This window comes from Choloepus didactylus, chromosome 9 (genome assembly GCF_015220235.1).
Source record: "Choloepus didactylus isolate mChoDid1 chromosome 9, mChoDid1.pri, whole genome shotgun sequence".
Taxonomy (NCBI): Eukaryota; Metazoa; Chordata; class Mammalia; order Pilosa; family Megalonychidae; genus Choloepus; species Choloepus didactylus.
The window spans coordinates 95,800,782-95,826,738 of record NC_051315.1 but is presented as its reverse complement, the minus strand read 5'-3'; the positions used below and the strand labels follow the sequence as shown (position 1 = coordinate 95,826,738).

Genomic DNA, 25,957 nt, shown 5'->3' with positions numbered 1-25,957 from the left:
AGCAACTAAAAAAATCAAGTACCTAGGAATAAACTTAAACCAAAGATGTAAAAGACCTAGACAAAGAAAACTACATAACTCTATTAAAAGAAATAGAAGGGGACCTTAAAAGATGGAAAAATATTCCATGTTCATGGATAGGAAAGCTAAATGTCATTAAGATGTCAATTCTACCCAAACTCATCTACAGATTCAATGCAATCCCAATCAAAATTCCAACAACCTATTTTGCAGACCTGGAAAAGCTAGTTATCAAATTTATTTGGAAAGGGAAGATGCCTTGAATTGCCAAAAACACTCTAAAAAAGATAAACAAAGCGGGAGGACTTACACTCCCTGACTTTGAAGCTTATTATAAAGCCATGGTAGTCAAAACAGCATGGTAATGGCACAAAGATAGACATATTGATCAATGGAATTGAATTGAGAATTCGGAGATAGACCCCCAGATCTACAGCGATGGATCTTTGATAAGGCCCTCAAAGCCAATGAACTGGGACATAACAGTCTTTTCAACAAATGGGGCTAGAAGAGTTGGATATCCATATTCAAAAGAATGAAAGAGGACCCCTACCCCATACTTTACACAAATATTAACTTAAAGTGGATCAAAGACCTCAATATAAAAGACACTACCATAAAACTCTCAGAAGATAGTATAGGGAAACAACTTCAAGACCTTGTATTAGGAGGTCACTTCCTAGACCTTAGACCCAAAGCACAAGCAACAAAAGAAAAAATAGATAAATGGGGACTCCTCAAGCTTAGAAGTTTCTGTACCTCAAAGGAATTTGTCAAAAAGGTGAAGAGGCAGCCAACTCAACAGGAAAAAATTTTTGGAAACCATGTATCTGACAAAAGACTGATAGCTTGCATATATAAAGAAATCCTACAACTCAATGACAAGAGTACAGACAGCCCAATTATAAAATGGGCAAAAGATACGAAAAGACAGTTCTCTGAAGGGGAAATACAAATGGCCAAGAAACACGTGTGCCAGTCTGAAAGTATTATGTCCCCCCAAACACCATCATCTTTCATGCAGTCTTGTGCGGACAGTGGTATCCGTGTGTTGATTAGCTTGTAATTCTTTGAGCGTTTCTGTGGAGATGCACTCTGCCTAACTGTAGGTGATAATTTCCATGGAGGTGTGACCCCACCCATTTAGGGTGGGCCTTGATCAGTGGAGCCATATAAATGAGCCGACAAACAGAAGGAACTCAGTGCAGCAGAGAGTGACATTTCGAAGAGGAGCTACAGCCAAGAGGGACACTTTGAAGAAAGCACAGGAGCTGCAGATGAGAGACAGTTTGAAGACGGCCATTGAAAGCAGACTCTTACTCCACAGAAGCTGAGACAGGACAAATATCCCAAGTGCAACTCAGAGTGACATTTTTGAGGAACTGCAGCCTAGAGAGGAATGTCCTGGGAGAAAGCCACTTTGAAACCACAACTTTGGAGCAGATGCCAGCCATGTGCCTTCTCAGCTAATGGAGGTTTTTCAGACACCATTGGCCATCCTCCAGTGAAGGTACCTGATTGCTGATGTGTTACCTTGGACACTTTATGGCCTTAAGACTGTAACTGTGTAACCAAATAAACCCTCTTTTATAAAAGCCAATCCATCTCTGGTGTTTTGCATTCTGACAGCATTAGCAAACTAGAACAATATGAAAAAATGTTCAGCTTCACTAGCTATTAGAGAGATGCAAATTAAGACCACAACGAGATACCATCTCACACCAATTAGAATGGCTGCCATTAAACAAACAGGAAACTACAAATGCTGGAGAGGATATGGAGAAATTGGAACTCTAACTCATTGTTGGTGGGACTGTATAATGGTTCAGCCACTCTGGAAGTCAGTCTGGCAGTTCCTTAGAAAATCAGATATAGAGTTACCCTTTGATCCAGTAATTGCACTTCTCGGTATATACCCGGAAGATCTAAAAGCAGTGACACGAACAGGTATCTGCAGGCCAATGTTCATAGCAGCATTATTCACAATTGCCATAGCAGCATTATTCACAATTGGAAACAATCCAAATGTCCTTTAACAGATGAGTGGATAAATAAAATGTGGTATATACATACAACGGAATACTACGCGGCAGAAAGAAGGAACAATGTCATGAAACATATGGCAACATGGATGAACCTTGAAGACATAATGCTGAGCAAAATAAGCCAGGCACAAAAAGAAATATTATATGCGACATGTAAAATAAATGGTTTATAATGTAGAATGTAGGGGACCCAGCGATAGAGAGCAATTAGTGAAGGGGGAATAATAACTTAATAAGAACAGATAAGTTATCGTGGGTAAATTTAACATTCTGGGAATGCCCAGGATTGACTATGTTTGTTAATTTCTGTTGGGTACGGTAGGAACAAGTTCACAGAAATGTTGCTATCTTAGGTTATCTGTCTTTCCTACTCCTTTGCTGGGTTATAGTCTGTATATTTTCTTGGGGTAGAGTCAGAACATGTTGGAAGTAAAGTAGATAGGTTAGTTGTCTTTTTCTTATTCCCTTGTTTGGGTTTGTTTGAAATGTTTTTTTATTGTTTTTTTTTTTTTTTCTTTTTTTTTTTCCACTTTTTCTGATCTAGTTAATAGTTAATTTAAAAAAAAATAATAAAACAATGAAAAAATACATAGAGCACCCTGAGGAGCTGGGGGAGAATGCAGGGGTGTTAGGCTTCCCCACCTCAATGGCTGCTGATGTGCTTGCAGACATTGGGGACCGGCGGTTTAATGTGCTGAGCCCTCTATTATGGGACTTGCCCTTGGGAAAATTGTTACTGCAAAGGAGAGGCTAGACCTACTTATAATTGTGCCTAAGAATCTCCTCCTGAATGCCTCTCTGTTTCTCAGATGTAGCCCTCTCTCTCTAGCCAAGCCAACTTGGCAGATGAAATCACTGCTTTCCCCCTACGTGGGAGCTGACACCCAGGGATGTAAATCTCCCTGGCAACGTGGAATATGACTCCTGGGGAGGAATCTAGACCAAGCATCATGGGATGGAGAACATCTTCTTGACCAAAAGGGGGATGTGAAAGGAAATGAACTAAGCTTCAGTGGTTGAGAGATTCCAAAAGGAGCCGAGAGGTCACTCAGGTGGGCACTCTTACGCACAATATAGATAACCCTTTCCAGGTTTTGGTGAATTGGAATAGCTAGCAGTAAATACCTGAAACTATCAAACTACAACCCTGAACCCTTCAATCTTGAAGACGATTGTGTAACAATGTAGCGTATGAGGGGTAACAATGTGATTGGGAAAGCCATGTGGATCAAACTCCCCTTTGTCCAGTGTATGGATGGATGAGTGGAAAAACGGGGGCAAAAAAAAAAAAAAAAAAAAACGAAAGGAAGAATGGGGGGGCAATTTGGTGTTCTGTTTTTACTCTTGCTTTTTTTTATTCTTGCTTTCACTTTTTCTGGTACAAGGAAAATGTTAAAAAAAATAGATTGGGGTGATGAATGAACAACTGTATGACAATAATGTGATCAATGGATTGTATACTTTGGATAATGGTATGGTGTGTGAATAAATCTTAATTAATAAAAATTTAAAAAAAAACCGCTGAAATCTGTACTGATTGTTCTCCTCTCACACCATGTTAGCTTGATATCTAATGCAGTTCACTTGGGTTCTTCACGTGTCAAGAATGAAAATTATTGTTAATCGAGATCTTTATAAATGCTAACTAGTTAGGATTACTTTTGCTTTGGGTAATCTCAGTCTAGAAACTGCACATACAAATAATACATGAAAGCATTTGAATATTTTATTGCTCAGAGTTCAAATAATGACAATAAACAACTTGGGAAAATGGATTCAATTTAAAAAGGAAAAAAAAAAAGAACATGGCCTTTACATAACAGCTTCAAACCACCAAAATGACCAAATGGGTTATAATCCAGGTATGCAAGGGTGGTCAACACAAGATAATCAATTAACGTAATACACCATGTTAAAACAGGAAAACCACGTGATCATATCAATTGATGAAGCAAAGGCATTTGACAAAATTCAGCATCCTTTCATATAAAAACACTTCAAAAGGTAGGAATCAAAGGAAACTTCCACAACATGATAAAAAGCATTGATGAAAAACCTACAGCTAACATCATACTCAACAGTGAGAGAATGAAAGCTTTCTCTCTAAGTTCAGGAACAAGACAAGGATGCCTACTGTCACCACTGTTGTCCAACATTGTGCTAGAAGTTCCAGCTAGAGGAATTAGGCAAGAAAAAGAAATAAAAGGCATCCAAGTTGGAAAGGAGATGTAAAACTGTCACTATTTGCAGATGACAATACTATATTTAGAAAATCCTGGAAAAATTACAACAAAGCTACTTGAGCTAATAAATGAGTTCAGCAAAGATGCAGGATACAAAATCAACAAGCAAAAATCAATGGTGTTTCTATACACTAGTAATGAGCTATCTAAGCAGATAATTAAAAAAATTCCATTTATGATAACAACTAAAAGAAGAAAATATCTAGGAAAAAACTTAATCAAGGACATAAGGACTTGTACACAGAAAAGGACAAAACATTGCTACAAGAAATCAAAGAAGACCTAAATAAATGGAAAGACATTAGATGTTCATAGATTGGAAGGCTGAATGTCATTAAGATATCAATTCTACCCAAACTGATTTACAGATTCAATGCAATACCAATCAAAATTCCAAGAGACTACTTTGCAGTAATGGAAAAGCTAATTATCAAATTCATCTGGAAGGGTAAGGGCCTCCAACAGCTACAAAACATCTTGAAAAAGAAGAGTGAAGTGGGAACTACCACACTTCCTAACTTTAAAGCATATTATAAAGCCACAGTAGTCAAAACAGCATGGTACTGGCATAAAGACTGACATATCAATCAACGGAATCGAATTGAGAGTTCAGAAATAGACACTCTGATCTATGGTCAATTAACTTTTGATAAGGTTCCCAAGTACACTCAACTGGGACAGAACAGTCTCCTCAATAAATGGTGTTGAGAGATCTGGATATCCATATCCAAAAGAATGTAGGAAGACCCCTATTCCGGTTTGCTAATGCTGCCATTATGCAAAAACATCAGATACGGACTGGCTTTCATAAAGAGGGTTTATGTGGTTACCCTATTACAGTCTTATGGCTATAAAGTGTCCAAAGTAAGGCATCAACAATCAGGTACCTACACTGGAGAAAGGCCATTGGCATCCGGAAAACCTCTGTTGGTTGGGAAGGCACATGGCTGGCATCTACTTGCAACTAGGTTGCATTTCAAAACAGCATTCTCCAAAGCATCAGCTTTCAATGGTCATCTTCAAAATGTCTCTGTGAGCTGCAGCTCCTCCAAAATGTCACCCTCAGTTGCTCTGAGGTCCCTCTGTGGGCTCTTTTTATAGGTCTCAAGTGAACTAATCAAGACCCACCCTGAATGGGCAGGACCACATTTCCAAGGAAACATTCAGTCAAGAGGTCACACTTCATCAAAGGTGTTACTCACAGTTGGGTGGGCCACATCTCCATGGAAACACTCAATCAGAAGGTTCCAACCTAAACAACACTAATACTTCTATCCCCACAAGATTGCATTAAAGAATATGGCTTTTTCTGGGTGACATAATATATACAAACCAGCACAACTCCTATCTCACATCTATACAAAAATTAACTCAAAATGGATCAAAGACTGAAAACAACCAATAGCATAGAATGCCTAGAAGAATACGTATGGAAACAACTTCACGACTAATGATAGGCAGTGGTTTCTTAGACTTTACACTTAAAGCACAAGGAACAAAAGAAAAAATAGATAAATGGGAACTCTTCAAAATCAAATAACTCAGTGCTTCAAAGACCTTTGTCAAAAGGGTGAAAAGGCAACCAACTCAATGGGAGAAAATATTTGGAAACCACATATCTAATAAGGGCTTGATACTCAGAATATATAAATAAATCTTACAGCTCAACAATAAAAGGACAAACAACCCAATTGAAAAATGGATAAAAGACATGAAGAGACATTTTTCCAAAGAAGGAAATACAGATGGCTAAAAAGCACATGAAAAGATGTTCAGCTTCACCAGCTATTAGGGAAATGCAAATCAAAACTACAGTCAGATATCATCTCACACCTACTAGAACGGCCACTATTAAACAGGACACTACAACTGTTGGAGAGGTTGTGGAGAAATTGGAACACTTACTTACTGCTGGTAAGAATGTAAAATGATACAGCCAGGAAGGTTTGGTGGTTCTTCTTGAAGCTAAGGATAGAACTGCCATATGATCTGGCAATCCCACTACTCAGGATATACCCAGAGGATCTGAAGTCAGGAACACAAATAGAAATCTGCACACCGATGTTCATAGCAGCATTCACAATTGCCAAAAGATGGAAACAACCCAAGTGTCCATCAACAGACAAATGGATAAAGACAATGTGATATATAAATACAATGGAATATTATTCAACAGTAACAAGGAATGAAGTCTTGTAGCATGGGACAAGATGGATGAACCCTGAACACATCACGTTAAGTGAAATAAGTCAGACACAAAATGACAAATATTGTATGATCTCACTGATGTGAACTAATTATAATATGTAAACTAATAAACATAAAATCTAGAATACAGATTGCCAAGATACAGAATGAGGCTAAACAATGGGGAACAGTTGCTTAATATATGCAGAATGTTTAACTTGGTTGAACTTAAATGTTTGGAAATGGATAGAGATGACAGTAGCGTTATTGTGAGAACAATTAACAGAGGTGAATGGTGTGTGAAGGTGGTGGAAAGTGGAAGTTTAGAGTCATATGTCACCACAAAAGATACTGGAAGTTAAAGCATGGGAATGTATAACACAATGAATTTTGTGGTGGACAATGTCTGATTAACAGTACAAATATTTAAAAGTTCTTTCATGAACTAGAACAAATGTACGAAACTATTGCAGGGAGTTAATAATAGTGGAGTATATGGAAAAAAATGTACCTTTTGCAAACTATGGACTATAGTTAAGAGTAATATTTTAATAGTCTTTCATCCACAGCAACAAATGTACCAGACCAATTCTATGGGTCAATAATAGGCAGGGGTAAGGCAATGATTTTATTTTTATTTCTTTTCTGGAGTAATGAAAATGTTCTAAATTGGTCACGGAGATGTACACAAACCTATGTGATGATATTGTGAGACAATGATTATATATTTCAGATAGTATGTATGGTATGTGAATATATCTCAATAAAATTGCATTTTAAAAAAAATGCAGCTTCATCAACATGAAAAAAAACATGTACAATAAAGAACTGAGTCAAAAGATCATTCTTCAGAACAAGATGGCTAAATGAGAAGCTCCAGGGTTCTGCTGCCCCACCCCCTGCCCCCACCACCGCCACAGAACCAGTAAAAACTGACAGAAATGTCTCTCTCAAAGCTTCAGAAACCATTTAAAGAACAGGAAAAGTAAGGCAAATGTGGAATCAAGAAGAAGCCTACTTAAAAGCAGTAGGTCCCAAATGAAAATGGTGGTATGAGACATGTCAGTACTCTGTCCCCCAACAGAAGCTTTGAACAACCAGCAAGCAGTGGAAGAAACATTTTTATCAAAACTATGAAAACCAGTTAAAGGACTACAGTACCATGGTGACTGCTGAATCAAGAATAAGGCTACTTCAGTGGTCTGGACTGCTGAGGACGATTGTACGATAATGTGGATTACAGGGGGTGGCGGTGTGATTATGGGGGACTTGTAGCTTGCACTTCCTTTGTCTAGTGTGTGGATGGATGAGTGGAAAAATGGGGATGAAGCATAGATGACAGGTGGGGTGGGGTGGGGGGGATGGTATGGGTGTTTTTTTTTACTTTTATTTTTTATTCTTGTTCTGGTTCTTTCTGGTGTAGGGAAGGTGTTCGGAGGTGGATTGTGGTGATGAATGCACAGCTGTGTGATCGTGCTGTGAGCAGTTGATTGTGTACCGTGGATGACTGTGTGGTGTGTGAGTAAGTTTCAGTGGAACTGAGTTTAAAATAAAAAAAAAAAAAAAAAAAAGAATAAGGCTACTTAAACTGGCAACTTGGCTGGCCCCTCCCCCCACACCTCATAGACTTGTCCAGTATCACTCCCAGTTTAGATTCCTGATCCCAGTTCCTCAGAAAGCAGAGTGACACCTGTGAACATACTATGAGCAAGTATGTCTGCCCCGTCTGCTGGTGGCCTAAAGGACTCACTAGCCAAGGACTTGGCCTTTGAGTAGCAGACAGTTCACAGAACTCTCTTATAGAACATTATGGGAGAGCAGTCAATAGTCAATTCTTCTACCTAGGGCACAGGATTGCTGGCTATAAAAAATATAGTACAGTGCCCAGGACCACAAGCAAACTATTCCCTGAGGAAGAGGGGGTATTCAAACCCTGTAAACAGGAATTTCTGAGGCCATATGCACATGCTGAAGATAAGACACATGCCCAAAAACGAACAGGGAGGCCCCTATGCTTTGCTTTGGCTTAGAGTATTTCTCTAAACTGATCGTATGGAAAAACCCTAAAGGAGAATACTCACTGTGCCAGTTTGGATATATTACATCCCCCCAAAAGCCATGTTTTAATCCAATCTTGTGGGATATTTTGGATTAGGTTGTTTCCATGGACATGTGACTCACCCAACTGCAGGTGAAACATCTTGATTAGATATTTCCAGGGAGGTGCAGCCCTGCCTATTCGGGTTGGGTCTTAATTATATCACTGGAGTCCTTTAAGAAGAGCCAGAGCTGACAGAGATGCATAGAGATGCTCGGAGCTGTGGACAGAAGGATGTTTGGAGATGCTAAGAGATGAAACCCACAGTTCGCCCTGGAGAAGCACAGATGCCAGCCACATCTTCCCAGCTAACAGAGGTGTTCCAGATGCCACTGACCACTGACCTTTATAAAAGCCAATCCATTAATATATGCTGCATAATGGCAGCTCTAGCAAACCAGAACAAAAATCTTTATTTCTTTATGCAACTTTCATTCCTTGTCCTGTGTCCTTTCATTTCAGTTCCAAGAACTCCTTTTAGCATTGCCTGTAAGGCAGGTCTAGTGATGCCAAACTCACTTAATTAGCTTTGGTCTATCTGGAAATGCCTTAAGCTTTCCATAATTTTTGAAAGACAAGCTCACCAGACATAAAATTCTCGGTTGGCAATTGTTTTCTTTCAGTACTTTAAATATTTCGTACTACTGCCTTCTTGCTTCTGTGGTTTCTGACAAGAAATCAGAACTTAATCTTACTGGGACTCCCCTTGTACATAACACCTTGCTTTTCTCTTGCAGAGTTCAGAATTCTCTCCTTGCCCAGGGCATTCAACAGTTTGGCTACTAAGTGTCTGGCCATATTTTTCTTTGAGATTACCCTGTTTAGGTTTTTTTTGTGTGTTCTTTAATGTGCATGTTAATTTCTTTTGTTAAATTGAGGAAATACTCTGCCATTATGACTTTGAATATTACTTCTGCCCCTTCTCTCTTTCTTCATCTCCTGAGACTCCCATAATGTGTACGTTTATGTTGTCTCACAGGTCTTTTATGCTCTTTCTTAAATTCTTTTTTATTTGTTCTCGTCAGCCTTAATCATTTCTTTTATTTTCCGCACCACTTACAAAGTTTATTTCACATGATTTGTAGCATGCGGTGTACTTTTCTAGGAAAAAAAGGAACTCTGCCCCAGTTCACATTACAAATTAACTTACAAATATAGCATTATGTTAGAAACAATATTTATAGTAGTCCATACAACTGATCACATACAATAATATTCATAGAAAGGGTTTTTTGTATAGTGTAGGGGTAGGTAGTCCCTTTGGTTTTCCTTCTGTGTGATTTTTTTTAAAAGTAATGCTGATGTAATTTATACCTCATTGAAGCTGTTTTATAATGATCTTTTCTATATATATATTTCTGAATAAAAAAAGAATTTTTAAAGTAATGTCTCAGAAAATGACACATGGAAAGTCTAAATTTTTTAGTCTATGCCCCTTTTTCTAAAAAAATTAAAAACCAGTAATACTCACATCAAAGACCCAAAACATGACACAAAGGCAATTCAAAAACATTATCTTCATCGTAACGGAATGCAGTTCCAAAAAATTCAACAACTGCCCACATTTTAATGGACACGTTGTGAATAAATTCCTTTATTCAACAAATAGTGGCTGCATGTTCGCCATGTAACAGGAATTCTGCTGGGTACTGGGAGGGTGACTACAAAAATCATTAAGATGGAAGACGCTTCTGAGTGTTGACAGTGCTAAAAATAAATTATACATATATTTTTAAATTTTGACTGCAAATGCTTTTATTGTATTAAAAACTATAAAAATGCCATTCAAAAACTGTATTTTATACAATTCTAATAATATTTTGTTAAAAACTGAAAAATCCAGGACCCATGCTAAAAGAGACAGGACACCAGGCTGCCATAAACCAGAACAACAATCACCCTAGACCTTGCAATAGGCAGCAGGAATAAAGCAGAGATGGTGTACACATTTGCTGCTCACAGAAATCTCTCAAATCATTTTAATTTCATTCTTTGGTCAAATGAGATCTAGTTCCATTCCTGCCCCCTGCACATTTATGTTTGTCTTTGGAAGTTGGCTTTTTTTTAGAAACTAGACTGTAGAGGTTACGAGCACCTGCTCTGGAGTCAGACTGCCTGGATTTGATCAGATCCCACAATTTACTACCTGTGTAGCCTTAGGCAAGCTACCAAACATCTCAGAGGTTCACTTTCCTCCTCTGGAGAATGAGGGGTCATCATAACATCTGTCTGCTAAGGCTGTCATGAGGATTAAATGAGAGAATACATATAAGGTGCCTGGCCCACAAGGCTAGGATGACATTGACACTTCATTGCTATTAGATGCCTGCTATTACATACCAGACGCTTTTGTGTATAAGCAGAGGTGGTTCATGAGCTGGATACAGCTCAAGGATTGGTGGTGTTTCTAGTACTGTGTTTTAAAAACTTCAAATAGAGGCAAAGAATTAAAAAGTCAAAGGTTCTGGCTTTTCTAGAAAAATCAGAATGCTGCCGAGCAGGAGATAACCTGCTACCCACAGCAGAAATCAGCTACTCAATTCCAACCACTCCCAACTGCTTCACTTGCCATTGAAATTGCTGTTATTTTTCCTATTCAACAACTTCATTGGTTCACGGTGATGAGCCAGCCCCTGTGCACGTGTGCTTGCAACCTCCTATGCAGAGATGAAGGAAATAAATGTGGTCCCCGCCCTTACAGGGTGTAGGACTGCTGTCCCAGGATAGAATGAAATGAATGTCTAAGGAGGCCCTTTACCCAGAGATACCCTGCTGGGCTGTAGAAAGAAGTTATCCATACCCTTGCCACTCCAAGTGTGGTCAAGAGGACTTAATAGAAAACCCTCAGCCCTACCCCAGACCTACTGAACTGGAACCTGCATTTTAAGGAGCTCTCCAGCTCTCCAGCAGGGAAGTCTGAGAAGTGTCACCCTAGACCTCAGAAGTCCCTTGGGAATAGGTGAGGCTGCTGACCATGCTGAAGTTGTAGACAGGGCTGGCAGGGTAAGGACTGTAATAGGAAGAACTCTGGCTGTCTCTACTGCCACTGTCATCATTCAGCTGCAACATGTCTGTCTGGAGAGGCCTGTGAGCCAGAGCTGGCAGGGGAACATGCTGCTGGAGGGCAGCTGGAACCTCCGCACTTCCAGGTGGCAGCTGCCAGGGAGGGCTCGTGAGAGGCTCCTGCTTCTGCTGGAACTTTAGGTGCTAAGGCTGCTGAAGAAGGAGTGGAGGCAAAGGGGTGGAGGTGAGCACGGCTCTTCCCAGCAACGAGGCAGGACTCTTGGTGCCCACAGAAGGCTCTGGGGACTGGGGAGACCTCAGCAAAGAGATGGGGCTAACTCCTTTTGGTTCACACTCATCACAGCCCCTAATCCTGAGGAGAGCTCTTCTTCTGACTTAGATGTTCCTTTGGCCACCATGGAGCTGCCGATGGCCTCCGAGCAGCATTTTTTCTTCCTGCAGAAGTTCCCACAATCAAACATTTTATTGCAGTTTGGATCCAGGGTCCAGTAACTGCCTTTCCCTGGGTTGTCATTGCAGGGCACCTTCTTGAAGCAGTCGTTGAGCAACAGGTTGTGGCAGATGGGAGTTCAGTCAGCTGGCCTTGCTGCGCTGATAGAAGGGAAAGCTGTCTGCCACGAACTGGTAGATGTGGCTGAGAGTGAGCCTGCACTCGAGTGCACTCTGGATGGACATGGCAAAGAGCGCCGACTGAGTAGGGCGGGCACACCATCTTCATGAGGTCCTTGTGACTGGCCATGGATGGCCAGCTCAGCTTGCCAGTCACCCATAGCCTGGCGGGTAATGCAGGTGCACTTGCGCAAAGCGCTGCTACACGGAACGTGATGGCAGCGGTCAGAGGCTGCAGAAAAGGCCCAACCATGCCCTGGGAGGGGGTGGTGGTGGCGGAGGGGCGCCCAGGTAGTCAGCATGAATCATTTCAAATGAGTTGTCTTTCAGTTCATGGATTCTTTATTCTGTCAACTACAATATGCCACTGAAATCCTCTTGGGAAATTTTCATTTCAGTTATTGTGGTCTCCAATTCCAGCGGTCCTGTTTGGTTCTCTTTTTAAAGTCTTTACCCTGTGTGCTGGTTTGGATGTATTATGTCCTCCAAAACTCCATATTCTTTAATGCAATCTTGTGGGGGCAGACATATTAGTGTTGATTAGGTTGGAACCTATTGATTGAGTTTCCATGGAGATGTGACTCAATCAACTGCGGGCAAGGCCTTTGACTAGAAAATTTCCATGGAGGTGTTACCCCACCCATTCAGGGTAGGTCTGAATTGTGTCATTGGAGCCAAATAAAGAGTTCACAGACAGAAGGAACTCAGAGCAACTGAGAGTAGCATTTTGAAGAGGAGCTGCAGCCAAGAGAGGACAAAATTCCCCAAGAACAACACTTTGGAGAACGCCATTTTGAAACACAACATGGGAGCAAGCAGATGCCAACCCCGTGCCTTCCGAGCTAACAGAGGTTTTCTGGATGCCAATGGCCATCCTTCAGTGAAGGTACCCTATTGTTGAGGGCTTACCTTGGACAATTTATGGCCTTAAGACTGTAACTTTGTAACCAAACAAACCCCCTTTATAAAAGCCAATCCATTTCTGGTATTTTGCTTAACAGCAGCATTAGCAAACTGCAATACCCACTATGTCCAAAGTCTGGTCTTCTTCATCAATGGTTTCTGGATTATTATCCTGTTACTTTGGATGCACCATCATTTCCTGTTTTTTTGAATGTACATTTTAATATTTTCAAGTGTTAATTCTAGGATGTAGACCCTGAGTTAACTGTTCCTTAAGTTTGTATATAGCTAGCGATATTAAAGAGATTTCCTTGGGTGCCAAGGAGCCAATAAAAGCAAATAAACCAATGCAAAAAAGCATTATTCAGTCTTTCCAAATTGCCTTTGTGTTGGCTGGTATTTTCCTTCAGAACTTAGCCCCCCATCCAGACTATCCCAAGGTAAATGTGGAGTGCATGGTCCTCTCTCTTTTCTGAGCCTGTGTCATATCCTGAGTTTTTGCTTTTTCATGGTGTTAGGATTCTTGCATTTACAGGTATTTGAGTATTTGAATGCCCCCTCAACTCCCTGTGAAATATCTCTCCCCTTCCTGGTAGCTCTACTGTATGACTTAAAACAGGTAATCCATTGTCCCAGGCCTCTTTGACTTAGTCATTTCTTACCCTGTTTTAGCTCTCTGCAGGCTGCTTTCAAATGCAGGACAAATTCTGGGAGGGCAAACCCAAGATGAGTTTTTAGTTCAGTCTTTCAGGCTATGATCCAACAGACTGGCACCACCATATAGGCACCGCAGTATGCACTTAGGGGTTACTGTACTCCCACCAGAACCGGGCCAGGGACCCACAGCCTGGCTCCACACTGCACTGTGGAGGGTATGGGGGAGTGGCCAGCAATGGTGCCATGAGCTTTTCCTACTGCTTTTAAAGCAGCATTATCTTGATTTGGTACTCTCCAAGTGACTGCAACTTTTTTTTTTTTTTATCTTCATTTTATTGAGATATATTCACATACCATGCAGTCATACAAAACAAATTGTACATTTGATTGTTCACAGTACCATTACATAGTTGTACATTCATCACCTAAATCAATCCCTGACACCTTCATTAGCACACACACAAAAATAACAAGAATAATAATTAAAGTGAAAAAGAGCAATTGAAGTAAAAAAGAACACTGGGTACCTTTGTCTGTTTGTTTGTTTGTTTCCTTCCCCTATTTTTCTACTCATCCATCCATAAACTAGACAAAGTGGAGTGTGGTCCTTATGGCTTTCCCAATCCCATTGCCACTCCTCATAAGCTAAATTTTTATACAATTGTCTTTGAGATTCATGCGTTCTGGGTTGTAGTTTGATAGTTTCAGGTATCCACCACCAGCTACCCCAATTCTTTAGAACCTAAAAAGGGTTGTCTAAATTGTGCGTAAGAGTGCCCACCAGAGTGACCTCTCGGCTCCTTTTGGAATCTCTCTGCTACTGAAGCTTATTTCATTTCCTTTCACATCCTCCTTTTGGTCCAGAAGATGTTCTCCGTCCCATGATGCCAGGTCTACACTCCTCCCCGGGAGTCATATTCCACGTTGCCAGGGAGATTCACTCCCCTGGGTGTCTGATTCCACGTAGGGGGGAGGGCAGTGATTTCACCTTTCAAGTTGGCTTAGCTAGAGAGAGAGGGCCACATCTGAGCAACAAAGAGGCATTAGGGAGAAGGCTCTTAGGCACAATTATAGGGAGGCCTAGCCTCTCCTTTGCAGCAACCGTCTTCCCAAGGGTAAAACCTATGGTAGAGGGCTCAGCCCATCAAACCACCAGTCCCCTATGTCTGTGGTCATGTTAGCAACCATCGAGGTGGGGTAGGCCAATACCCATGCATTCTCCACAGGCTCCTCAAGGGGGCTCTAAATATTTTTTTCCTTTTTTTTTTTTTTAATCAACTGTATGAAAAACAAACAAACAAACAAAAACATACAATAAAAGAACATTTCAAAGAGACCATAATAAGGGAGCAAGAAAAAGACAACTAACCTAACCTAACTGCTTTACTTCCAACATGTTCCTACTTTACCCCAAGAAAGTTACCTAATATAGCAACATTTCTGTAAACCTGTTCCTACTATATCCATCAGAAATTAACAGACCATAGTCATTCCTGGGCATCCCCAGAACGTTAAATAGCTTATCTGTTCTTTGATTATTGTTCCCCCTTCCTTAATTGCTCTCTATTGCTAGTTCCCCTACATTCTACATTATAAACCATTTGTTCTACATTTTTCAAAGTTCACATTAGTGGTAGCATATAATATTTCTCTTTTTGTGCCTGGCTTATTTCTCTCAGCATTATGTCTTCAAGGTTCATCCATGTTGTTATACGTTTCACGAGATCGTTCCTTCTTACTGCCGTGTAGTATTCCATCGTGTGTGTATACCACATTTTATTTATCCACTCATCTGTTGAAGGACATTTGGGTTGTTTCCATCTCTCAACAATTGTGACTAATGCTGCTATGAACATTGGCATGCAGATATCTGTTCGTGTCACTGCTTTCCGATCTTCCGGGTATATACCGAGAAGTGCAATCGCTGGATCGAAGGGTAACTCTATATCTAGTTTTCTAAGGAACTGCCAGACTGAATTCCAGAGTGGCTGAACCATTATACAGTCCCACCAACAACGAATGAGAGTTCCAATTTCTCCACATCCCCTCCAGCATTTGTAGTTTCCTGTTTGTTTAATGGCAGCCATTCTAATCGGTGTTAGATGGTATCTCATTGTGGTCTTAATTTGCATCTCTCTAATAGCTAGTGAAGCTGAACATTTTTTCATGTGTTTCTTGGCCATTTGTATTTCCTCTTCAGAGAACTGTCTTTTCATATCTTTTGCCCATTTTATAACTGGGCTGCCTGTACTATTGTCATTAAGTTGTAGGATTTCTTTATATATGCAAGATATCAGTCTTTTGTCAGATACATGGTTTCCAAAAATTTGTTCCCATTGAGTTGGCTGCCTCTTTACCTTTTTGAGAAATTCCTTTGAGGTGCAGAAACTTCTAAGCTTGAGGAGTTCCCATTTATCTATTTTCTCTTTTGTTGCTTGTGCTTTGGGTGTAAAGTCTAAGAAGTGGCCGCCTAATACAAGGTCTTGAAGATGTTTTCCTACATTATCTTCTAGGAGTTTTATGGTACTGTCTTTTATATTGAGATCTTTCGTCCATTTTGAGTTAATTTTTGTGTAGGGTGTGAGATAGAGGTCCTCTTTCATTCTTTTGGATATGGATATCCAACTCTCCCAGCCCCATTTGTTGAAAAGACCATTATGACTCAGTTCAGTGACTTTGGGGGCCTTATCAAAGATAAGTCGGCCATAGATCTGAGGATCTATCTCCAAATTCTCAATTAGATTCCATTGATCTATATGACTATCTTTGTGCCAGTACCATGCTGTTTGACAACTGTGGCTTTACAATAAGCTTCAAACTCAGGGAGTGTTAAGTCCTCCCACTTAGTTTTTCTTTTTTAGAGTGTCTTTAGCAATTCGAGGCATCTTCCCTCTCCAAATAAATTTGAAAACTAGCTTTTCCAAGTCTGCAAAGTAGGTTGTTGGAATTTTGATTGGGATTGCATTGAATCTGTAGATGAGTTTAAGTAGAACTGACATCTTAATGACATTTAGCCTTCCTATCCATGAACATGGAATATTTTTCCATCTTTTAAGGTCCCCTTCTATTTCTTTTAGTAGAGTTATGTAGTTTTCTTTGTATAGGTCTTTTACATATTTGGTTTATTCCTAGGTACTTGATTTTTTAGTTGCTATTGAAAATGGTATCTTTTTCTTGAGTGTCTCTTCAGTCTGTTCATTTCTAGCATATAGAAACATTACTAACTTATGTGCATTAATCTTGTATCCCGCTACTTTGCTAAATTTGTTTATTAGCTCTAGTAGCTGTATCGTCGATTTCTCAGGGTTTTTCAGATATAAGATCATATCATCTGCAAACAATGACAGTTTTACTTCTTCTTTTCCAATTTGGATGCCTTTTATTTCTTTGTCTTGCCGGATTGCCCTGGCTAGCACTTCCAGCACAATGTTGAATAACAGTGGTGATAGCGGGCATCCTTGTCTTGTTCCTGATCTTAGAGGGAAGGCTTTCAGTCTCTCGCCATTGAGTACTATGCTGGCTGTGGGTTTTTCATATATGCTCTTTATCATGTTGAGGAAGTTTCCTTCAATTCCTACCTTTTGAAGTGTTTTTATCAAAAAGGGATGTTGGATTTTGTGAAATGCTTTTTCAGCATCTATTGAGATGATCATTTGATTTTTCCCTTTTGACTTGTTAATGTGTTGTAATACATTGATTGATTTTCTTATGTTGAACCATCCTTGCATGCCTGGAATGAACCCCACTTGGTCATGGTGTATGATTTTTTTAATGTGTCTTTGGATTCGATTTGCAAGTATTTTGTTGAGGATTTTTGCATCTATATTCATTAGGGAGATTGGCCAGTAGTTTTCCTTTTTTGTAGCATCTTTGCCTGGTTTTGGTATTAGATTGATGTTAGCTTCATAAAATGAGTTAGGTAGTGTTCTGTTTTCTTCAATGTTTTGAAAGAGTTTGATTAAGATTAGTGTCAGTTCTTTCTGGAAAGTTTGGTAGAATTCCCCTGTGAAGCCATCTGGCCCTGGGCATTTATTTGTGGGAAGATTTTTGATGACTGATTGGATCTCTTTGCTTGTGATGGGTTGGTTGAGATCTTCTATTTCTTCTCTGGTCAGTCTAGGTTGTTCATATGTTTCCAGGAAATTGTCCATTTCCTCTACATTATCCAGTTTGTTGCCATACAGTTGTTCATAGTATCCTCTTGTAATTTTTTAAATTTCTTCAGGATCTGCAGTTATGTCACCTTTTTCATTCATTATTTTGTTTATATGGGTCTTCTCTCTTTTTGATTTTGTCAGTCTAGCTAGGGGCTTGTCAATCTTGTTGATCTTCTCAAAGAACCAACTTTTGGTGATATTTATCCTCTCTATTGTTTTTTTTTGTTCTCTACGTCATTTATTTCTGCTTTAATCCTTGTTATTTCTTTTCTTCTACTTGGTTTAGGATTGGTTTGCTGTTCATTTTCTAGCTTCTTCAGTTGATCCATTAGTTCTTTGATTTTGGCTCTTTCTTCCTTTTTAATATATGCATTTAGTGCTATAAATTTCCCCCTCAGTACTGCTTTTGCTGCAACCCATAGGTTGTGGTATGTTGTGTTCTCATTTTCATTCGTCTCTATATATTTAGCAATTTCTCTTGCTATTTCTTCTTTAACCCACTGACTGTTTAGGAGTGTGTTGTTTAACCTCCAGGTATTTGTGAATTTTCTAAGTCTCTGATGGTTATTGACTTCTAATTGTATTCCATTGTGGTCAGAGAATGTGCTTTGAATAATTTCAATCTTTTTTAATTTATTGAGGCTTGTTTTATGTCCCAGCATATGATCTATTCTGGAGAAAGTTCCGTGAGCACTACAAAAGTATGTGTATCCTGGTGATTTGGGATGTAATGTCTTGTATATGTCTGTTAAATCTAATTCATTTACCAGATTGTTTAGGTTTTCAGTTTCCTTATTGGTCTTCTGTCTGGTTGATCTATCTATAGGAGAGAGTGATGTGTTGAAGTCTCCCACAATTATTGTGGAAACATCAATTGCTTCCTTTAGTTTTGCCAGTGTTTCTCTCATGTATTTTGTGGCACCTTGATTGGGTGCATAGACATTTACGATTGTTATTTCTTCTTGTTGAATTGCCCCTTTTATTAGTATGTAGTGGCCTTCTTTGTCTCTCAAAACATCCCTGCTTTTAAAGTCTATTTTATCTGAGATTAATATTGCTACACCTGCTTTCTTTTGGCTGTAGCTTGTATGAAATATTTTTTTCCATCCTTTCACTTTCAATTTCTTTGTGTCCCTGTGTCTAAGATGAGTCTCTTGTAAGCAAAATATTGATGGTTCATTTTTTTTTGATCCATTCTGCGAATCTATATCTTTTAATTGGGGAGTTTAATCCATTTACATTCAACGTTATAACCGTGAAGGCATTTCTTGAATCAGCCATCTTATCCTTTGGTTTATGTTTGTCATATATATTTTCCCCCCTCTCTATTAATATCCTTTATTGTACCCATACCGAATCTCTTTAGTACTGAACCTTTCTCCAAGTCTCTCTGTCCTTTCTTTGTTTCTCTGTCTGTAGGGCTCCCTTTAGTATCTCAACTAGGGCAGGTATCTTGTTAGCAAATTCTCTCAGCATTTGTTTGTCTGTGAAAATTTAAGATCTCCCTCAAATTTGAAGGAGAGCTTTGCTGGATAAAGTATTCTTGGTTGGAAATTTTTCTCACTCAGAATTTTAAATATATCGTGCCACTGCCTTCTCGCCTCCATGGTGGCTGCTGAGTAGTCACTACTTAGTCTTATGCTGTTTCCTTTGTACGTGGTGAATTGCCTTTCTCTTGCTGCTTCCAGAACTTGCTCCTTCTCTTCCGTGTTTGACAGTGTGATCAGAATATGTCTCGGAGTGGGTTTATTTGGATTTATTCTATTTGGAGTTCGCTGAGCATTTATGATTTGTGTATTTATGGTGTTTAGAAGATTTGGGAAGTTTTCCCCAACAATTTCTTTGAATACTCTCCCTAGACCTTTACCCTTTTCTTCCCCTTCTGGAACACCAATGAGTCTTATATTCGGACATTTTATATTATTTATCATATCCCTGAGGTCCGTTTCAATTTTTTCAATTTTTTCCCCGATTCTTTCTTTTATGCTTTCATCTTCCATTCTGTCATCTTCCAGGTCACTAATTCGTTTTTCAACTTCCTCTAGTCTTGTACTATGAGTGTCCAGAATCTTTTTAATTTGGTCAACAGTTTCTTTAATTTCCATAAGATCATCCATTTTTTTATTTAGTCTTGCAATGTCTACTTTATGCTCTTCTAGGGTCTTCTTCATATCCTTTGTATCCCGTACTATGGTCTCATTGTTCATCTTTAGTTCTTTGAGTAGCTGATCTATGTGCTGTGTCTCTTCTGATCTTTTGATTTGGGTGCTTGGGCTTGGGTTATCCATATTGTCTGGTTTTTTCATATACTTTATAATTTTCTGTTGTTTATGGTCTCTTAGCATTTGCTTAACTTGGTAGGGTTCTCTTAGGATTTGTAGACCAATTGAAGTCCTTGTCTCTAATTTATGAGATCTACAGCTTCGTGGAGTACACTTTCTCTAACTAACCAGCAGGTGGCGTCCATGAGCCACCTGTTCTCCACAAGCCAGTTCTCCCCTGCTTTGCTTTGTGGTGAGTGGGGGAGTGAGTCTTGTGGGGTCCAATTGGTGTACCAAGCTTGCGTGTGTAGTTGGTGTTGCCCGTTCTGTATATGGGGCGTGTTTCTGGGCAGTCAGGGAGGAGGGGTGGCTCTAACAATCAAACATCCCTGGTGATCCTGGAGTTTTAAAGCTGCTCCAATAGTCTAATCCTTCATTCAGTCCTGCCACAGTTTGTCTCTGCCACTGACCCACAAGTCCTTGGTATTGGCGTATGGCTCCTGAGACTTGCAAGTGGGTCCCTCTTCCAGGCCGTGCACCCCCTGGTCCTCTGTTGAGGGATGACTGTGCTATGTCACAGGTGAGTGCCGCCCCCCCAGGGCGGTTCTCGGCTGCTGGGCTGTGTAGGGAGGCTCCCAGTCTGCTGAAATGATGGCTGAATGGGGCTTTCTTAATTCACACTGCTCCACCTTCCCAACTCTGGGACAATCAACTGAGGTTGCAGGGAAGGCTAATGTCCACGCCCAGTTTTGTGGTGTGTGCCTGTTATTTGAAGCACTTCTGTTACACTGGGTTGTCTGGGACAGTTCTGGGCTATGGGGCTGGCGATGGGCAGGAGTGTTTCCTGTCCACCAGGATGATGGCTGTGAGCGGACACCCCCCTTTTCTTGGGAAGTTGTGGTGTTCAGTGAATTTTCTCAGCCACTGGATTATTGCCTTTTGTCTCAGAGCTCTCTTAGTTCTGCTCTTGTCTTGACCTGCCCAAATTGCAAGTCTTTGAAGCTTTCTTTATTGGGCTTCTTAGAGTAATTGTTTAGAAAAAGAAAAGAGGATTAAAAAAAAAAAAAAAAAAAAGGCCCCTCCTCACAGATCTAATGGGTTACTGAAATGCTAAGAGACAAAGCAATTAGGGCCATTAAGGAAAGGTCCACAGGGCAGAGAAATCAGCTTTTCTTCGGGATTTGCATATGAGCCTCAGGGCCTGAGCTCTGCCCTTTCCCTTTCTATGTTCACCAGAACTCCAAAAATCCTCCGCTTTTATTTTGGAGTTTTTCGTGCTGTTTTTTTTTTTTTTTCCTATGCCTGTCTCCTCTCTGCTGGGCTGGCTGCTCTCAGATTCTCTGGTGTCTGGTCTCAGTCTATCTATGGTTGGAGTTTGGATCAGTAGAAATGAGTTTCTGATAAGGGCTGCCACTGCAGTTCTCCCTTCTCCTTCCCGGAGCTGACCGCCCCTCCTCCCACGGGACTGAGCCTGGCAGGGTGGGGTGCGGGTCCCCTGGCCACAAAAACTTACAGCTTTCGCTGATCTCAGCAGTTCCACATTTTCATGAGTGTTGTATGAAGTATGCCCAAAGTCAGATTGGTCTGTGTTGTCCAGTCCACACAGTTCCTGGCTTTCTACCTACTTTCCTGGAGGAGTAACTAAAACATACAGCTCACCAGTCCGCCATCTTGCCCTGCCTCCTTGACTGCAACTTTTTATAACTGTTTTCCAAAGTTTTGAAAATAGCTCTGCTAGTTTTTGCTAGTTGTTCAATGATTTTGTGTAGGCTCAGCATCCTGGAGGGTCTTACACTGCAATCTTGGTCAACCAGAATATGCAAACCCTGTTTCCTTTAATCCCCTTTTCTTTTTTTTATTGTTAGCTTCTGGCAATCAATGAAAACAGTACTATAATACTACCTGGAAAGAAGAATAAGGAACAGGTGACTCAGAGTCTAAAATCCAGAAATAATACATTAAAATATCAAAATGTCCAGATTTCAACAAAAAGTCACAAAAAATATAAAGAAACAAGAAGTGATGACCCAGGCAAATTAAAAGATTAAAGAATTAGAAATCATCAATAAAGAGAACCAGAACAAGGACATACTAGACAAAGACGTTTAAAAATTGGTATTATATATGCCTAAAATGCTAAAGGAAAACATCAACAAAGAACTAAAGGGAATCAGGAAAAAGATACATAAAGACAAAGGGAGTATCAATAGAGAGATGGAAATAATGAAAAAGAAACAGACAGAGCTAAAGACTACGGAAACAGAAATTTAAAACTCCCTAAGGGGTTCAACAGCAGATGCCAAGTGGCAAAAGAAAGAATCAGTGATCTTGAAGAAAAGACAATTGACATCATCAAGTCTGAGGAGTAAGTAGAAAGAGGAAAGAATGAAGAAAAGTGATCAGAGCCTGAGGAAATCTGTGTTACCATCAGGCATATCAATATACACATTGCAGGATATTCCAGAAGGAGAAGAAAGAGCAAAAGGAGCAGAGAGAGTATTCAAAGGAAAAATGGTTGAAAACGTCCCAAATTTAATCAAGGACATGAATATACACATCTAAGATGCAGAACGAACTACAACCAGGATAAAGCCAAATAGGCCCATGCCGTGACATATAATATCATCAAACAGCAAAGATAAAGAGGATATTCTGAAAGCCGCAAACATGTCACTTAAACAGCAGCTCATCAATAAGATAAAGTATCAATTTCTTATTGGAAACCATGAAGGAAAGCAGGTAGTGGGATGACATTTAAACTGCAGAGAGCAAAAAATTACCAATTAAGGATTTTATATATGGCCAAGTTTTCTTTCAAAAATTAGAGAGATTAAGACATTCCCACAAAAACAAAAGCTAAGGGAGTCTGTCACCACTGGACCAGCCCTATAATAGATGCTAGAGAGAGTTTTGCAGGTTGAAAGGAAAGGACAATAGACAATAGATCGAAGCCAGATGAAAAAGTAAAGATCTCTGGTAAAGGTAACACCACAGAAAATATATATGCCGGCACTATTGTATTTTTGGTTTGTAACTTCAGTTTTTACTTCCTATGGAATCTAAAAGGCAGATGCATGAAATTTAGTAATAAATCAGTGGTTTGGGACTCACACAATGCAGAAATATATAGCTTTTGACAAGAACTATAAAAAGGTTGAGGGATGGAACAGCATAGGAATATAGTGTGTGTGTATATTACTGAAGTTAGTTGGTATCAAAGCAGGTGAGTGTTACAGATTTAGGATGTTAAATTTAAGTCCTATGGTAACCCACAAAGAAAATAACTGAAAATATGCAAACTCATAGAGAAAGAGAGTACAGGTTACTAGGGATGGGAGACACAGGCAATGGAGACTGTGCCAGATTGAAACTGTTATGGACCCCAGAAGAGCCATGATCTTTTAATCAAATCTTGTTGGGTGGAACTCTTTGAGTGTTTCCATGGAGATGTGACTCACCCAACTGTGAATGAGACCTTTGATAAAATTATTTCCATGGAGATGTGACCTCGCTCATTCTAGATGGGTCTTAATTAGATCACTGGAGTCCTTTAAAAGAACTCACAGAAGCAAGTAGCTCAGAGAAGCTGAGAGAGACATTTTGGAGGGAAACTAAGATATGTAATCCAGAGCTTGCCCCCCAGAGAAGCTAATAGCTTAGACAGACCAAAATGCTTAGAGACACTACGAGAAGCAGACAGAGGGGCATTTGGAGATGCAAAGAAATGAAGCCCAGAATTTGCCCCAGAAAAGCTAAGAGAGGACCCTTAGACGCTTAAGAGAGAAATGCCCAAGGAGAACCAAGCAGAAAGATGAGAGAAGCTAAGAGAGATAGAAGCCCAGAGACATTTTGGAGAAAGCCATTTTGAAACTCAACCCAAAAGCAAAGGACCAGCATACACCAGCCACGTGCTTCCGAGCTAACAGAGGTGTTCCAGATGCCATGGACCATTCTTCACTAAAGGTATCCTCCGTTGATGACTTAGTCTGGACACTTTTATAGCCTTAGAACTATAAATTAGTAACCTAATGAATCCCCTTTATAAAAGCCAATCCATTTCTTGTATTTTGCATAATGGCAGCTCTAGCAAACTGGAAAATGGAGTTAATGCAAAATGAGTGTAGGTTTTCTGTTTTGGGTGAAGGGAGAGTTCTAGTAATGAATGGTGGTGAGGGTACAGCAACACTGTGAATGTGATTAGTTCTACTGAATGGTATGTCTGGGAGAGGTTGGGATGGGAAGATTTGTTTGTCTATGTATATTTATACACATATATATTTCCACAGTTGAAAAAAAACAGAAAGAGAAACTAAAGACATGATAATTAAATGTAACACACAATAGCGGAGGGGATCCAAGAAGGGAGGAGAAAAGGTTCAACAGGACATTGTTAGAACATAAGAAAAATTGAAAAAAAAAACTGAAGTATAGAATGTAAGGTCTATATCAATGTTAAATTTCTTCACCTTGATAACAGCACTTAAGGTGACTACGTAAGAGAATATACTTGTTTGTAGGGAATGCACATGGATTATGAGTTCAAGTAGCATGATATGCGCAGCCTACTCTCAGATGGAAGGAAGGAAGGGAGGGAGTACAGGAAAAGGTGATAATATATTAAAATTAAAATTGATGGATCTGAGAATCTGGAGTTCTCTGTATGAGGTTTGTTATTATTTTTGCAACTGTCCTGTAAGTTGAAAATTATTTAAAAATCAAAAGTTAAAACAAAATGACTTCACTAAAATTTGAAGAAATTTCACCCAGGTACACAAAGAGTGGTCTTATTCTGAAAAATGGAATTTAGAATAATTTTTCAACTCTTATTTTAATATTCTTGAATATGTGAATGTGTAATAAAAAATGTATTTTTTATCATAAAACAAAAATAAAGCCATATTTAATGAGAAAAATTATAATATTCAACAAAGGTGTTAACAAACAGTCCCTATTATTTTTGCCTAAGACACGTCATATTGACTTTTCAGCAGGTTTTTAATATTTGAATAAAATAAGGAATAACATCTCAGAGACTTAAAATACAGAATAAATGACCTAAGTAGGACTGGAACGAAATAAATTAATCTTAGGTTGAGACTGATAAATATAGACAATAATCAATAAACTCCATATGTGCATCTAGAAAAAGCAAACAATAAATCAGTCTTAGACTAGATTAGCCTGGCTTCTAATCATATTCATTTTATTAGCATTTTAGTGCTTATTAGCCTTGTTTAACTTGCCTCTAATAAGGACAGTGATGGTTTGGAGCTGTATGCAACCCAGAAAAACATGTTCTTAAACATAATAAATTACTGTGAGTGTGAACCCACTGTAAGTAGGACCTTTTGATGAGGTTTCTTCAGCTAAGGTGTGGCCCACCTCAATCAGGATGAGTCTTAATCCTATTACTGGAGTCCTTTATAAGCAGAATGAAAATCAGACAGATGAGAGAAAGTCAGGGGAAACAAGAAGCTGAAATTCAATGGAACCCAAAGGACAACAGCAGCCAGGAGAGGTTGCCATGTGCACTGACAGATGACAGAAGAACCAAGGATCACAGGCAGCCAGTCCCAGAAAATGACCTTGATGACACCGTGACTTGGATGCTCTTTCAGTCTCAAAACCATGAGCTGATAAATTCCCACTGCATAAACCAATCCACTGCATGGTATTTGCTTGAGCAGCCAATGAAACTAAAACAAGGACATAATTTATTTCTATTAAGGACAGTTTTTCCCCTTTATTCTGG

The 25,957-nt window shown here is 39.5% G+C and overlaps 1 protein-coding gene and 1 pseudogene across 2 annotated transcripts in view; both read right to left on the bottom strand.

Moving 5' to 3' along the window:
• Positions 1-25,957, bottom strand: part of LOC119544340 (cytochrome P450 20A1) — a 122,501-nt gene that overhangs the window by 73,049 nt on the left and 23,495 nt on the right. The gene's annotated exons all lie outside the window — the stretch shown is intronic.
• Positions 11,515-12,778, bottom strand: LOC119544341 (annotated as a pseudogene).